This window comes from Columba livia, chromosome 4 (genome assembly GCF_036013475.1).
Source record: "Columba livia isolate bColLiv1 breed racing homer chromosome 4, bColLiv1.pat.W.v2, whole genome shotgun sequence".
Lineage (NCBI taxonomy): Eukaryota > Metazoa > Chordata > Aves > Columbiformes > Columbidae > Columba > Columba livia.
Window position 1 is genome coordinate 23,162,762 of NC_088605.1, and position 13,444 is coordinate 23,176,205.

A 13,444-nucleotide genomic window follows, 5' to 3' on the forward strand; every position below is an offset into this window, starting at 1 on the left:
AACAAACAAACAAACAAAAACGGCTTGGGAGTTCTTCATTCAGACAGGGTTGTCTGAATGGGGTCATGGGTCTTTCTCAAAGGTGTTCCTATTTTATAGAACTGTTTTGGTCTATTTTTGCCACACTGGAACAAGGAAGCATTTTCTTCACACTATTCTGAAACCCCAAGCTGGCATCTGAGGTTGTTCCACAGTTCTTCCTTCACGAGCTTTATTTTCCAGATAGCATTCAGCAGCAGCATAAGTTTGGATCTCTGATAGTTCTCTGCCAATATTTTACCATCACAAACTTGCTAAAGTTGCAGCAAAAATACCAGTGACTATCCAGTAACTCCTCCACAAATGTGGTGGTTGTGGCTAGGTGGAGAAGTTAACAATTTTATTAATGAAAGTATGAACTGAAACAAGTTTCTGTAGATATAATATACACTTTTCAAGCACATAATCATTGTATATCGACAATACAGAAACACAGAACTGAAAGTTCAACATTTTTTTCCAAATGGTAAGCTATAATTATATGTTATTGAGATTACAAATGGTCTACTACAAGAAGAAGCTGAAATCTGAAAAAAAAAAAAAACAACAAAAAACAGTACTAGTTTCTGAGAGATACATGTCAATGCATATCCTTCATTCAGCATCACAGAGTGTGAAAACAATGTTAATCACAGTCTCTCAACCATGAGGTCTCCAGTGCTCACCATGTCCTAACTTGAACATCCTTCACAAACCTCCCAAAAATTAACCTCTTTATTCACTGACGATATCTTCCAAGAACATAAGATAAATTATACTGGCTTAGATTAATCTCTTGTCTCCAATAGCTGCAATGGGACACTCCATCTAAGGACAACATAAGAGCCAAACCTCTACCACTTCCCTCATATCCTCTAAGCAATCACAACCCATTTGAGATAGTAGAGGGAACATTCCTGCATATTCTTTTTAACAATCCCTGTTTATGGATATCTTATCCATGAATGTGCAGTCCCCCTTTGAACTCGGTTTTATCATTTGGTATCCGGATGAAATTCTAGAAAACATTTCCCTTTATTTGAGCTGCTGCATATTACTCCCTTTTATTACTCCCTTTCTTCACACCTCTACAATTTTTTCTTATGCTTGATGTTCAAACCTCTTCTTCAAAAAGCTCCTAGAATTCAGCTCCACATTTCTATTCTTCTATAATCTGTGGAAAATAGACAATCATGATACCCACAGTGAAAGTACCAACCCACAAAGTAAATGATGACTCTGTGTAGATATCTGTCGAACTACTGGTAAAACGGTCTTCAAAGATCTCTCACATGGAACACAAGAAGAACAGATACTAGTCAACTCCACCACAACTCATTCTCAGTCTCAATATAAACTTTAATCTCTATTTTATTTTCACCTCTATCCTAAATACTTGGGGTTTTTTGAAACATAAATGTTTCTATTCTTTAAAAGTAAAATAATTTGTAATATTAGGCCTCTTCTGAGGATGTCATTCTCAGCAAAGGGAAATTCATAATGAATGTTCATTCATGTTCTTTATCAGTTCATTAAGGCTGCCTGTGCACTATGTTTATTAACATCTTTGATAAACATTTGGATTTGTTGTGCATGAACTGCTGATGAATAGTCATTAAACTGTCCCTAAGTTTATTCATTATGACTGCTTGTTAATTTCTCATGAATTATTATAAAATTCAATCTGCTCCAGCAGTCATCCATAAACAAAGAACAATCATTCACAGTATGTATTACTCATTAGGAATAAATTAAAAGTATAAGTCTATTTCTGATGATTAGTGCATAGAAAATGTACTTTGTTCTGGCAGTAACTTAATCAAATCTAAGGCAGTTTCAGAGAAAACTATGGAAAATGATGTTATGATTTGGAGACACACTTTCATTTATGAATCATCTGACAGCCAAATTTGATCCATATTGCTGCAGAGTAGAACTTAACTTCTTGAGTATGTGTGCAAAGATGTCCAGATCTGTCTAGCATGATGAACACCTCTCTTCTCTATATTGCTAATACAAGGAGAATACTTTCTGCTGTGAGTATAGGTAGCTAATGCTCAGACTTCACACACTTAACTAAATATTAATAATGCAAAAATTGGTGCTCAAAAAAATCCAAACACATCAGAATTACAGCAACTTATACAACTTTAATTTTCTTGTCCTGTGCACAGCTGTTATTATCCAGTCACATAAGTTTTTCCCTATTAGCTGCCACAGCCTCAGTGTCAAGTGGCTCTATATTACTTTGACCATAGGCCAGAGCAGAAATTTCTGAACTAGAATTTTATTATTTAGATTGTATGCTGGTAACAATTTAGGCCTTACTGTCTCTATGCTGTGACAGATACATCTGTGCTTAGCATCTGGATAGCTCAGATATAGAAAACTTTAAGTCGGATATGTCGACACTACTTACACACTATTTTTAGTTATCTCCACTGCATGCACACCCATTGTAAAGTTGTTCTAACTAAAATTTTATGTAATTAACCAAGCAATGAATATTTGAGGTTTATCCAGTTTTGATTAATAAACTGTATTCCACCTTGACTCTAATTTTTGCATTTGATTGGTTATCAAAATAGAGAGCATTGTTTCACAAATATAGACTTTGCATCTTGTTTGTATTAAAGGAAACAAAGAAGTAACAAAACCAGAATGCAAGTAAAATAACATAGTAAGTCACCATATCACAGTCTCACAACAATTGTTGCAATCGGAAAAGTCAGGTAGGCTAGTCATAAATGCTATAGAAAGGTCAAAAAGGCAAAAAAGATGCTAGCAAATGCTAAAAAAGTGTTCCTACAGGGTACTTTCTGAAAAAAATGGACAGCAGCAAAAGAGAGGACTTCCAGTACAAAGAACACAACCAACACAAAGGGCTCACAGAACAGATAATTTGGTTTTGTTTTTAATAAGCTCAAGTTTGGTTAAATTCCCTGTAAGAAAATTCACACTGAGATGAGATCCTTTGGGCCTCATCTTCAGTATATTAGTTCCACAGTATGGTATTTCCACAGACTTCAATCACAACTTCTAATCTCCAGCAATGCGTTTGTATAAGTACGTACTGTCTACACTGAGAAATATGTAGCCATTCACTAAGGTCATTGTTTTCTGTTCCTCAATAGACTACTCAGAAGTAATTTAAAACAAATTAAGACAGAAAACATCTATTCTTACTATTTCTATTTTATAAAAATGGTAGTGAGTACTCCCTTTTCTCCCTTTAAGGACCTGATTTATTCACACAAAAAGGATGTACAGGATTTCAAGCTTTAGGCTTTCTTCTCCTGTGGCCCACCCAGGACCACACATATCTCAAGTCTGATGCACAGAATACTCACACAGCCATTCGAAAATCACTTGTAAATAAGAATATCCACTGGAATTCTAGTAGAATTCCATTAACGTAAATGAGAAGAAAATCTATATTGGGGAGGGTTCAATCTAATTTCTTCTCTTTCCTTTATCTTCTATTTTGTATCCTTTTTTTTTTTTTTTTTAATTGTCTTTTCTCTTCTAACTGGAGTTCCAATTTTATTCTTTGTTTTCTCCAGATAGGTATTTCAGTCCTTTTCCCTTCTTCTCTTTTTCCAAAACCTAAACCAGAAAGAAACTCAGTATTTTGTTTGAATTCACTCCTTCAAATCAAACAAGATTAATAACTTTGATTTTAAAATTGCAATCATCAATATTCTAAAGCTAAGACCATACTAAGAAATTCAAGTGAGCATATGAAAACCAATAAGCTTATCACAGAATCACAGAATGTAAGGGATTGGAAGGGACCTCAAAAGATTATCTAGTCCAATCCCCACGCTGGAGCAGGAACACCTAGATGAGGTTACACAGGAATGTGTCCAAGCAGTTTTTGGATGTCTCCAGAGAAGGAGACTCCACAACCTCCCTGGGCAGCCTGTTCCAGTGTTCTGTTACTCTCACTGAGAAGCTTCTTCTCAAATTTAAGTGGAACCTCTTGTGTTCCAGTTTGAACCCATTACCCCTTGCATCACCACTGGTTGTCACCGAGAAGAGCCTGGCTCCGTCCTTGTGACACTCACCCTTTACAGATTTACAAACATTAATAAGGTCACCCCTCAGTCTCCTCCAAGCTAAGAGGCCCAGCTCCCTCAGCCTTTTCTCATAAGGGAGATGCTCCACTCCCTTAATCATCTTTGTTGCCCTGTGCTGGACTCTCTCCAGCAGTTTCCTGTCTTTCCTGAACTGAGGGACCCAGAAATGGACACAATATTCCAGGTGTGGCAATAAATTATTGGCAATAATTTATCTGTAAAGCAAAAACTTCTGACTTCCCATTTCCTATCCAGTTGTAAAAGTGACGAACAGAGACAGGAAGGCCAGGATCTGCCAAGCAACACTGCAGTTATCAGGGAACAGTCATTAACATTCAGTGCCAGAAACATCAGCCTCTCATTCTCCTCCTATCTGACAGGGAACCTGCAAGGACTTCAGGAAGGGGACAGCCCCAGATCACATCTTCTCCCCAGCAGTGTAATGAAGCAAAAAGACAATTATTTGGGAAGTTTTAATACCCAAGTATATTTACGTTATATATATTACGTTAAAAATCTACAAAAGTGCTGATTGCAAAATCTCCTTTAGTAATCTAAATGCTTTATACTATTTTAGCATCTAGTCCACAATACAGAAATAAAAAGGGATATTTGCTTGCAATATTTGAAGCAAAAGCTGCATTAATGGGAATTAAGATCATATATCAAAAGGCAGTATGAGCTAAACCTGCTTAATAAATAAAAACATTTTTGTCATTATTTAATTATCTAAGAGTAATCAAAAGTGATAACTGCATTTTCATAGATAAGGAAGTAATTTGAGAAACAAGGCTGATTGTGCAAGACCATCTCATGACCTCTTTTTCTAGAATAAGCTAATTTGATACATATAATTTGGAAGAGCAAGTCATTAAAATGCACATATGTAATAGTGGTAGCTTTAAATTAAAGAAAAAAATAATACTTAAGTAATCAGAAAATGTATTAGGAAATATTTTTTTTAACCACTGAAGAACTGCATAGAAAGACAGAAGTCCTTTCATGTGCGAGTGCTTTTTTTCTTGTACTATAAACTAATCTTTGCTTGCTGCTCACATGGTTAAGGCCAGAACAGGTTGTAGCTCTTCCCTATTTTTCCAACACTTATGTAAAATGCTTTTTCAGGTACTGAGAGTTTTTTCACAGGCCAGGCTTATTTGGGAGAGGGTTATTTGTCTGACACTGAATGGAAATTAAAATGGTTCCAACAGCTTCCACACTGTGTCGTGGGGGGAAATATTGAGATTTAGAGACGTTGGATTTTAGAGCCTGAATTCATGCACAGTTTATCTACACTAAAAATGGAGCATTTGTGTTCACAAAAGCACATCGTTATATGGGACGATTTCAAAAGGATGACAAAACATTGCTTCTGTTTGTTTGTGTCAAAGGTATGCATTGTCTAACAGGAATTTAAATCAATATACTTCCATGAAATAGACTTTTTAGTCTCAGTATGTTTATTAACGAAAAAAATCAAATAAAAATTTACACTTAGGAATAAGTTGCTGAAATGCATACTCCAACACTTAAAAACATAAAAAATACTTTCTACATAGTAAGAGCTGATGTCTGTTTAACTGAATTAGTAACTGTTCAGTTTGTCCTTGCCATTTTGTTAAGCATTAGAAGATGAACATTCTTCAAACACTGGTGAAACTTAGAATTATTTTGTTTTCCATACTGTATCTAATTCTCCATCCTGAGGGACATTGTGCTCTACACGTTCTCTGTAACATAAAATGCTAAACTAAGTTTTAGAAGGAAAAACTAGAAGTAGATACCCCAACTAGGAGGATTCTAGGAGTAATAACAGCTTCAGATGTTCAGAGATGGGTGCTTGGTGGAAGGCACTGGGTGTGATAAACCTGACTGCTAAGCGACACCTACTTGAGACCACAGCTGAGGAGAGAGGCATTGCCAAACAAATGTCTCTTTACCTTCCCTAACACCACCCAGAGAAATGTCCAGAGCTGCACACCTGCTCATGCTTCTCACTCTCTGCTCTGGAATCCGTAAAGCATGGTTGCACTGTGCAGGATTTTGCACGAACAGATAAAGAAGAATCATTTAAAAGTACAATTGTCTCCACTCTAAATAATGTATTTAGGCAATTTCCAGCCTGAAATTAGTTTATCTCCTCAATATTTGCCTTCAAGTTTTAGGAGCCTTCTCCTGAGCAGTGAGCAACAGTTCACATCTTATCCCAGCAACTGACAGCACACTATTAGAAATGAAATATCTAGAAAATTATCTGGGTGGTAGACATGACAATTCTTTTGTCCTTTTTTTTTTCTTTTTCTGAACAGATTATCTGAGTAACTAAAGACAGATAACATCATCCACACCAGTAAGAATAAGTTCAGACACTTCTGTAACTTCCTTTAGAAAACTGTTGAATCACCTCAGACAGCAGGTCATCCAGCTGAGATGAGAACAGGTAGCAGTTGATGGCTGACCTCTGTCTCAAGCATGAGTGTATTCATGCCCTTTTCACCCAGTGCCTGGTGTTGCTTTATGACAAAATGCAACACAGAACTCAGATAGCCTTTGTTCTTGAGCATTGAACAAATCTGTATAGAAACCTATCACGGCTTATGAGATATTAATTTAAAATTGGTATTTTCTAAGGTTTAGCATCTACCATAAGTAGGCATTTTTTTTCTGTCCTAATTGCTCTTTATAATGAAATATTGAGCGATCCTCAAACTCTCTACATAGTCTAAGTTAACTGGCAACTTATCAACCATCTATATTGGAATTAACTGAACTAAATTAGCAATAAAGTAACTGCTGCACAAGTCCATTGTTTAGAGCAGGGGTGTCATTTTCACTGGGAGCCACATCAGCCTCATGGTCACCTTCAAAGGGCCAAATGTAATTTTAGGACTGTACAAATGTAACTACTCCTACACCCCTGGTTTAGAGTAAAAGCAAGAGGAGTAGTCCTCTGAAATTGGCAAAAGTCTTTGCATTGCTTCTGCCTTCAGACCTAGAATGTATCTAGTTCTAAGAAAATATTAATTCCAGTTCAGCACACAGCAAATTCACATCCACAACAACATGCTCAAAGTTTCATGCTGCATTCTCCTATGGGAGTCTGAATATAGGACTTCAGACTTCAGATGGACTTTTAAAGATGCCTTCTCACTGGTCCAAATCAACCAGGATTTCTTTCTGCCACTGTGCTGCTACTTAAGTTTAACTGAGCACTAAGGAATCAAAGAGATTTCAAGAACAAAAAGGGAGTCTTGAACCTTGTTAAACCTACCACCCTAAAACTAGGAACCTGGGATATCTAACCTTCCCACAAGTAGTACCAGCTTAACTACCTACTTTCTAAAACAGCTACAAAGACCTGTATTTCTTCTACTCCAAGAATATTCTGTTATCTGCTGCCCAATTTTATATCTGACAGTCAGTTACATATAAGGAAGATTGGGGGGAAAAAAGAAGAGAAAGGATTTAAACATAGAAAGGAAACAATAGGAGGGTGCCCTGAAGGTGCTCCAACCTCTGGATTTGTCTCTCATTTTTGTAAGGAGACTTGTCAGGGCAGAGAATACTGAGAATAAGATGAAAGGACTCAACTTACTGGGAGTCTGTCACAAGAAATAGGTACATGGAGACAGATAGGCACTAGAAGGTTAAGTGAACTCAGGCTTCTAAAACATGCATAAAGTGATTGGTGAGTCAGAGATAATATTGCCTCTTATAAATCAGTTTTTAAAAATACCAGGATCTCCTTATTCAGATCCTTGTCCCAGGTACTTTAGATGGCAAGCTCTGGAAAGGAGGTAAAAGCAAATACAACTTGAACTTCAAAATACTTGGTGTTTATTAATATACAAAAATAGTCATCTCGCATTAATACTATAATTATGTCCACAAAAAAAAAAAAAGCCAACAGAGCCTTAAAGGAAGGAGGACTCACATTAAAAACAGACTATAATAATGACAACTTCTCTAGCATGCTTTGGTACCCTAGGTTTTCTCTCTTTATCCTTTAATCTCAGTGAAAAAAAGTGAAATTTCTTCAACAAATGAAAAATTTAAATCAATGCCTTTAGTTCTGTGGACTCATAAAATGGAGTCTAATTTCAGTGCAGAAACTACTCTGTGAAAGTCAAGAGGTAACAAGGAAGATGCGGCAATCACCTCAGTTCTCAGTAACGCATAATCGTACAACAAAATTGAAGTCCTCTTCAGTATGACTATCTTGACGTTTACCATAATAGCAGACACTACTCTCTCACTTCTATAGATTCAAGTTTCACTTTCAAGTAATTCCTTTTCTTTCCACTAGATGTTATTTACACAAGCTAGCAAATTAAGATTTTTAGTAGTAGCCTCTTAACTCAAGAAACCAATCCTTCTGCTGATGCCAAGGAGATATGCAGATCTATAAGCAATGGGCAGAAAAGAATGGATCACTGTGGTACAGATCCCTTCAGACACCCTGGATGGTTACAAAAGAATAATATTCAGAAGTGCCTTGGAAGTTAGGAACCCAAATTCCCTTAAAAGATGAAATAACTTCTAAAGCCCAGAGTTTTAGAAAAAATCTTCCTTTAAAAAGCAAAGGACAGAGACATCTAGACTTTCAGAATAAGTTTCTCTTTAAGCTACTAAACTTATCTGTCTCTAATGACTGTAGTATCTGGGCACACGTTAGTCTGCACTCTACGCTGAGAAAGTTAAGTTAAAATAGACATTTCTTTTTTGAACTATGAGTCATAAAGACAGAGAGGCAAAGTAATCAGTACAAGGTCATCCTGTACCTGAACACAGAACCAAAATGGTATAATTAAAGTTCTTAGCTCTCATCTCAGCCAGAAACCTATCCTATTTCTCTGTTTTTCAAATACATACAAACTTCTGTTTCCACCCCAACAGAGGTTTATGCACTAGAAAAGAATGGATTAATTCCTCAGCCACTGGACTCTTAGCAATTAATTGATATTCCAACCAGGCCCTTGGGATTAGGGGCTGCCTTTTTATTTTCTTTTTTTTTTTTTTTTTTGCTTAGCCACTATTATGTCTTACCTGCCCATAGGCTTAAGGTACACAGGATGAACAAGAATTTTTAGAGGCTATGTGGTCCCATAGAGCAATTGCTTCCTCCTTAAGCATGTGGTTCCAGTTTGCTGAGGCACAAAGCACCACATTGAAGTAATGTGTCTAGCCCCACATGAGCCACCAGCTCAGGAGCAATGTTGAAATGCTGACTACAGGATGTGCACATAAAGGGCTTATCCTGTTTGTGAATCCTTCAGTGGATGGCGAGACTGGAGCTGTGTGTGAAACAGTCACCACAATTTGCACACTCAAACATGTGCTCCACGCAGTGTATCACCTGGTGCTGAGTCAGCACAGAGATGTATCTGGAGCTCTTCACACACTGCATGCACTTCCTTGTCGTGCGGCTACACTGGTGCAGAAGGTTTGAGCTGCATTTGAAGCTTCTCCTGCACACTGCGCACTGACAGTCGCTCTGTCCTGGTGAAATTCTTCCCAAGACTACAATGTCCTGGAATTCTCTCACGTTACAGTTTCTCTTCTCATACACCTCTGTTTATCTTCAAAGGGTATTTTCAAACTGGTATTTTGAGACATTTCACGCTTCTGACAACTCAAGTCACCCTTCTGGAATATGTTTTCTGTTTGATCTCCTGAGGGGAACTTGTGTTCTTCCATATGTCCAAGCCTTTCTTGTTCACGAGTTTCCATTTTTCCACAACTCTATCAACCATTGCAGGTTAAAAAAATAATAATAATAATAATAATAAGTAATTTGCTGTTGTCTGCAAATAGCAAACTTAATTGTTTAGTACCTGTACTTTGGAGTTAAGAATAAGCAGAGTGGTATGAAAACATGCAATAGTGTAACCAAAAATTACAAAAATTAAGTTTTACCACCTTGGGGATGGTGAATCTTTTATCCTCAGCTTTCAGAATACAATTTACAGTTGCAGTGCAAGAAACGGTTTTGAGGAGCAGAACTCTACTGGGTAAAGAGGAACATGGGCAGGAAGACCAGAACCAGCCAGAAGAGGTTTTGAGGAGGCACAAGCTAACTGAAGATTGGTTTAACCATTCCTCCTGAAGTAGCGATTCAATTATGCTCACATATATCACAATCTGAACTGAATTCAAGTTGTACAACAACCCAGATCAAGGCTTTCATTGTGCTTGGTACTACAAGAAGGGTAGAAATATATCATGCTTGATGTTTTCTAAGGCATTGATACTATTTTCTGTTATCGAAAAACAGCAATTTTCACCAAATTTTAAAGTTGTAAGAGAGCACTATAACCATTAAAATTGACCTCTGGCAAAGGACAGCCTTAGAAGGCTTAAAATTCAACTCCAACAGATATGGTCTGATTCAACTAAAAGTTAAAAATTTAACACAGCAATAACCGAGGTATCCTTATACCTGCCCACATTAGATATGCATCAAGATAGACTGCCTTTCATTTTCTGTTCTAAAAAAGCACGTGGGTTACAACTACCAGGTTTGTCTCCCAAAAAATCTTGCCTGGTAGCACCTCGGAACAAATACAAATGGGTCAGACCCACTATTTTTCCTTATGTGCTCAAATCCCAAGATTAATGAAAGCTTCCCACTTTCATACCCACCCATTTAAACCAAAAACCTCTCACTTTAAAGACCAAGAGGGAAAATTGACTCCATAATTTCTGTTTTCGTGTTCTTCTTTACTGAGGTGCCAGAACTGATAAGGGATTTCTTGGTATGGACACCTGAACTAGGGTTACTAAAGCTGCCAGCTAAACGTTAGATAAGATCCACCTGAGCAAGCCACATTACTGCTAAATGCTGCACCTAAAGTATCTCCAGTTTTCTGTCCAATCCTCAGTATTTTTCTTCTGTACACAAGCCTATGTGCTCTCATCACTTATAGCTTATTAGCCATTTCTTGAGGAACCTCCAGTTCTTTAACAACTGAAAGCAGTTTGTATTTCAGTTCTGGTTGCTTGCTTTCTCTTGCCTCTTTCTGGGTTGGTTTTTCAGAATAAGGCTGTGGCCTAGAGAGTTGGATGATTCCCATAATTTCACAGGAGCTGCCATCTTCACAGAGGTCACTACAGAGCCTTTAAAGGCTTTCTAACCTGGAAATAAACCAATTACTGTATAGGTATGGCCTTCAGTCACCACAAGTCAGAGCAGATATTCTTGAAAAAAAAGCACACACCTCACCCTGATTCTTCACATTGCTGTAGTGCTACAGAATGGATCAAAGAGCACCACTGGTCACATATGTTCGTACTCTAATTTGATGTAGGCACAGATGCTTGACTATGGAGTTGAAATAACAGACTTTAAAATGCCATGTGGGAGGAGTATTCTTTCATGCCAGCACAAAGGAGTGCATAATGCTTTTCTTCAACTGAATCTACACTGCAATACAAGTCTTTTCTCAGTCTGCTGTGTCAAATTTGAATTAAATTTTAAAGAGTGGTGCATTTAAGATCCTGGTATCAGCTCCTCAACCTACTGTGAGCAATGTTAAGCAGTTTTTTAGAGACCCAATACTGGTTTCTAAGCCAGTATTTCAAATCTCTTCCTCCCATGTACACTCTTTGGTGAATTAGTTTGAGAATTTATTTCAAAATACTTCCAAGCCTCAATGAAAATTACTTTATAATGTGCCCTCAGCCTTTCTGAGCTTCTAGCTTCCACTTATGTAAGGGAGGTAACATTCCTTTTACTTTTAGAATGACATTGATGTCAAAATGCATGAATGTTTACAAATAGTGTAGTTATGACAGAAATAGACAACTAATCCATCATCTGTGCATGCATTTGTTTAATGCAGGAGATTGAAAGTAGATTTAGTTGTATCTTAAACTTGTAATCAGGAAAGGTCATAATGTATTGTGCAATCAAAATACTTAACAGAAACTGCAGTTTGGTAGGGACAGACAGTATAGTACTCAAACTAGTACAAATAATACTTTGTTTTCCACATGAATTTTGGAAAATGTTTCATTTCTATTTCTTCCTTCAGACTTTTGGTTTTTCAGTTGATGAAGTAGAATTAATCATATTATATTTAAGTTTTCATCAAAGTGCACTTTTAGATTTGAGTTACTTAGTTTGTGACTTCATGAAAACTTCTATGTCTGAGCCTTAAGCCTCCCACTTTCATTCTGTGAAGCTTTTTCCACATTTCCGCATAATTCATGACATGCTCAGGCCTCCGGTTCCCACCTGGCAGGTAAAAGGAAAAAGACCTCTTATAGGTACTAAGGCTGACCTACTTCACTTTGTGAAACAGTCATGGGGATCTCATGGGTTCCTGATACTTTCATAGCTCATCATCATTCATTCCTTCATAAAATCCCTCATTGAATTATCATCCCCTAAAACTCTGAACTGTCTCCATGAAAAACAGCAGGGGATTGCACTTTGGGAAAAAGTAAGATGGCAAAACTTTAAAGGCCCACTATAGATAAATTATTATCATGGCGAGGAGTCAAAGGACTGACATTTCTATAGTTTCCCTCCTGCTTTAGGGATGAACAACTCACAACCAGCCTCTGAGTGGTGCTGGAACAGTTGCCTTGGTGCAGCTACCTGGACCATGTTCCCAGGCACAGCTCTTCTGGCAAGAGATGCAGGAACTGTTACAGCATATGCAGGTCTTTGACCTGCTCTTTGTATGTCTACCTTCAGCTTGTAACTCCAGTTGCATATAAGCCCCACAGTTAGGCACAACCTACTGGAAGCAGAACTGTCTGAACTGCTGGTGCTGCTTCTCCATGCTGGCACTTTCCTCTTGCAAAATTACTGCCTTCACTTCACTATGATCTCCACTGTCTGCAGTGTTGAGGTTCCTAGAGAACTGTCAGCTCTTTCTAGGTGACAAGCAAGCTTTATCCATTCAAAGCTACCCAACCAACCGTCACTAAGCTTGAGCTGTGGCAGCTGCAGATTTTCCCAGGTTGGGAAAAAAAAAGGGGAATTTTCCCAGGCTAAGAAAAAAAGGGGAATGCAAGATCTGAAAAACCTGCTGGCACTGAGTATCTTGAAATTTTGCCATGTCTATACAGCATGGCTCATTAGTCCATTGAAACAGATCCTACTTTTCTCAGAAATTAACGCCAGTGTCTTGGCAGTCCACAGATTTCCCAGTTTATGCCAGTCTCCTCCTACATTTCAGAGCTAACCCTGCCTTTGTTCTTCATCATTAATTAAAACATTACCCAACTAACTTTTCAGCAACAGCACTCTAGTTCTAGCACTACAGCCCACATCTTGGAGGTAGCCTTTTCTTCCCTACATCCAATTTGTGCAGAAGTTGCTGAGCCTTAGTGTTCAA

The 13,444-nt window shown here is 37.6% G+C and overlaps 1 long non-coding RNA gene across 1 annotated transcript in view; it reads right to left on the reverse strand.

The window, feature by feature from the left end:
- Positions 1 to 1,326: 1,326 nt before the first annotated feature.
- The window catches only part of LOC110357916 (uncharacterized), a 108,865-nt gene continuing 96,747 nt past the window's right edge, over positions 1,327 to 13,444 (reverse strand). Inside the window, exon 8 of the long non-coding RNA XR_002411909.2 lies at positions 1,327 to 9,839. This is a non-coding gene — a long non-coding RNA (uncharacterized LOC110357916). The remainder of the gene's footprint in view (positions 9,840 to 13,444) is intronic.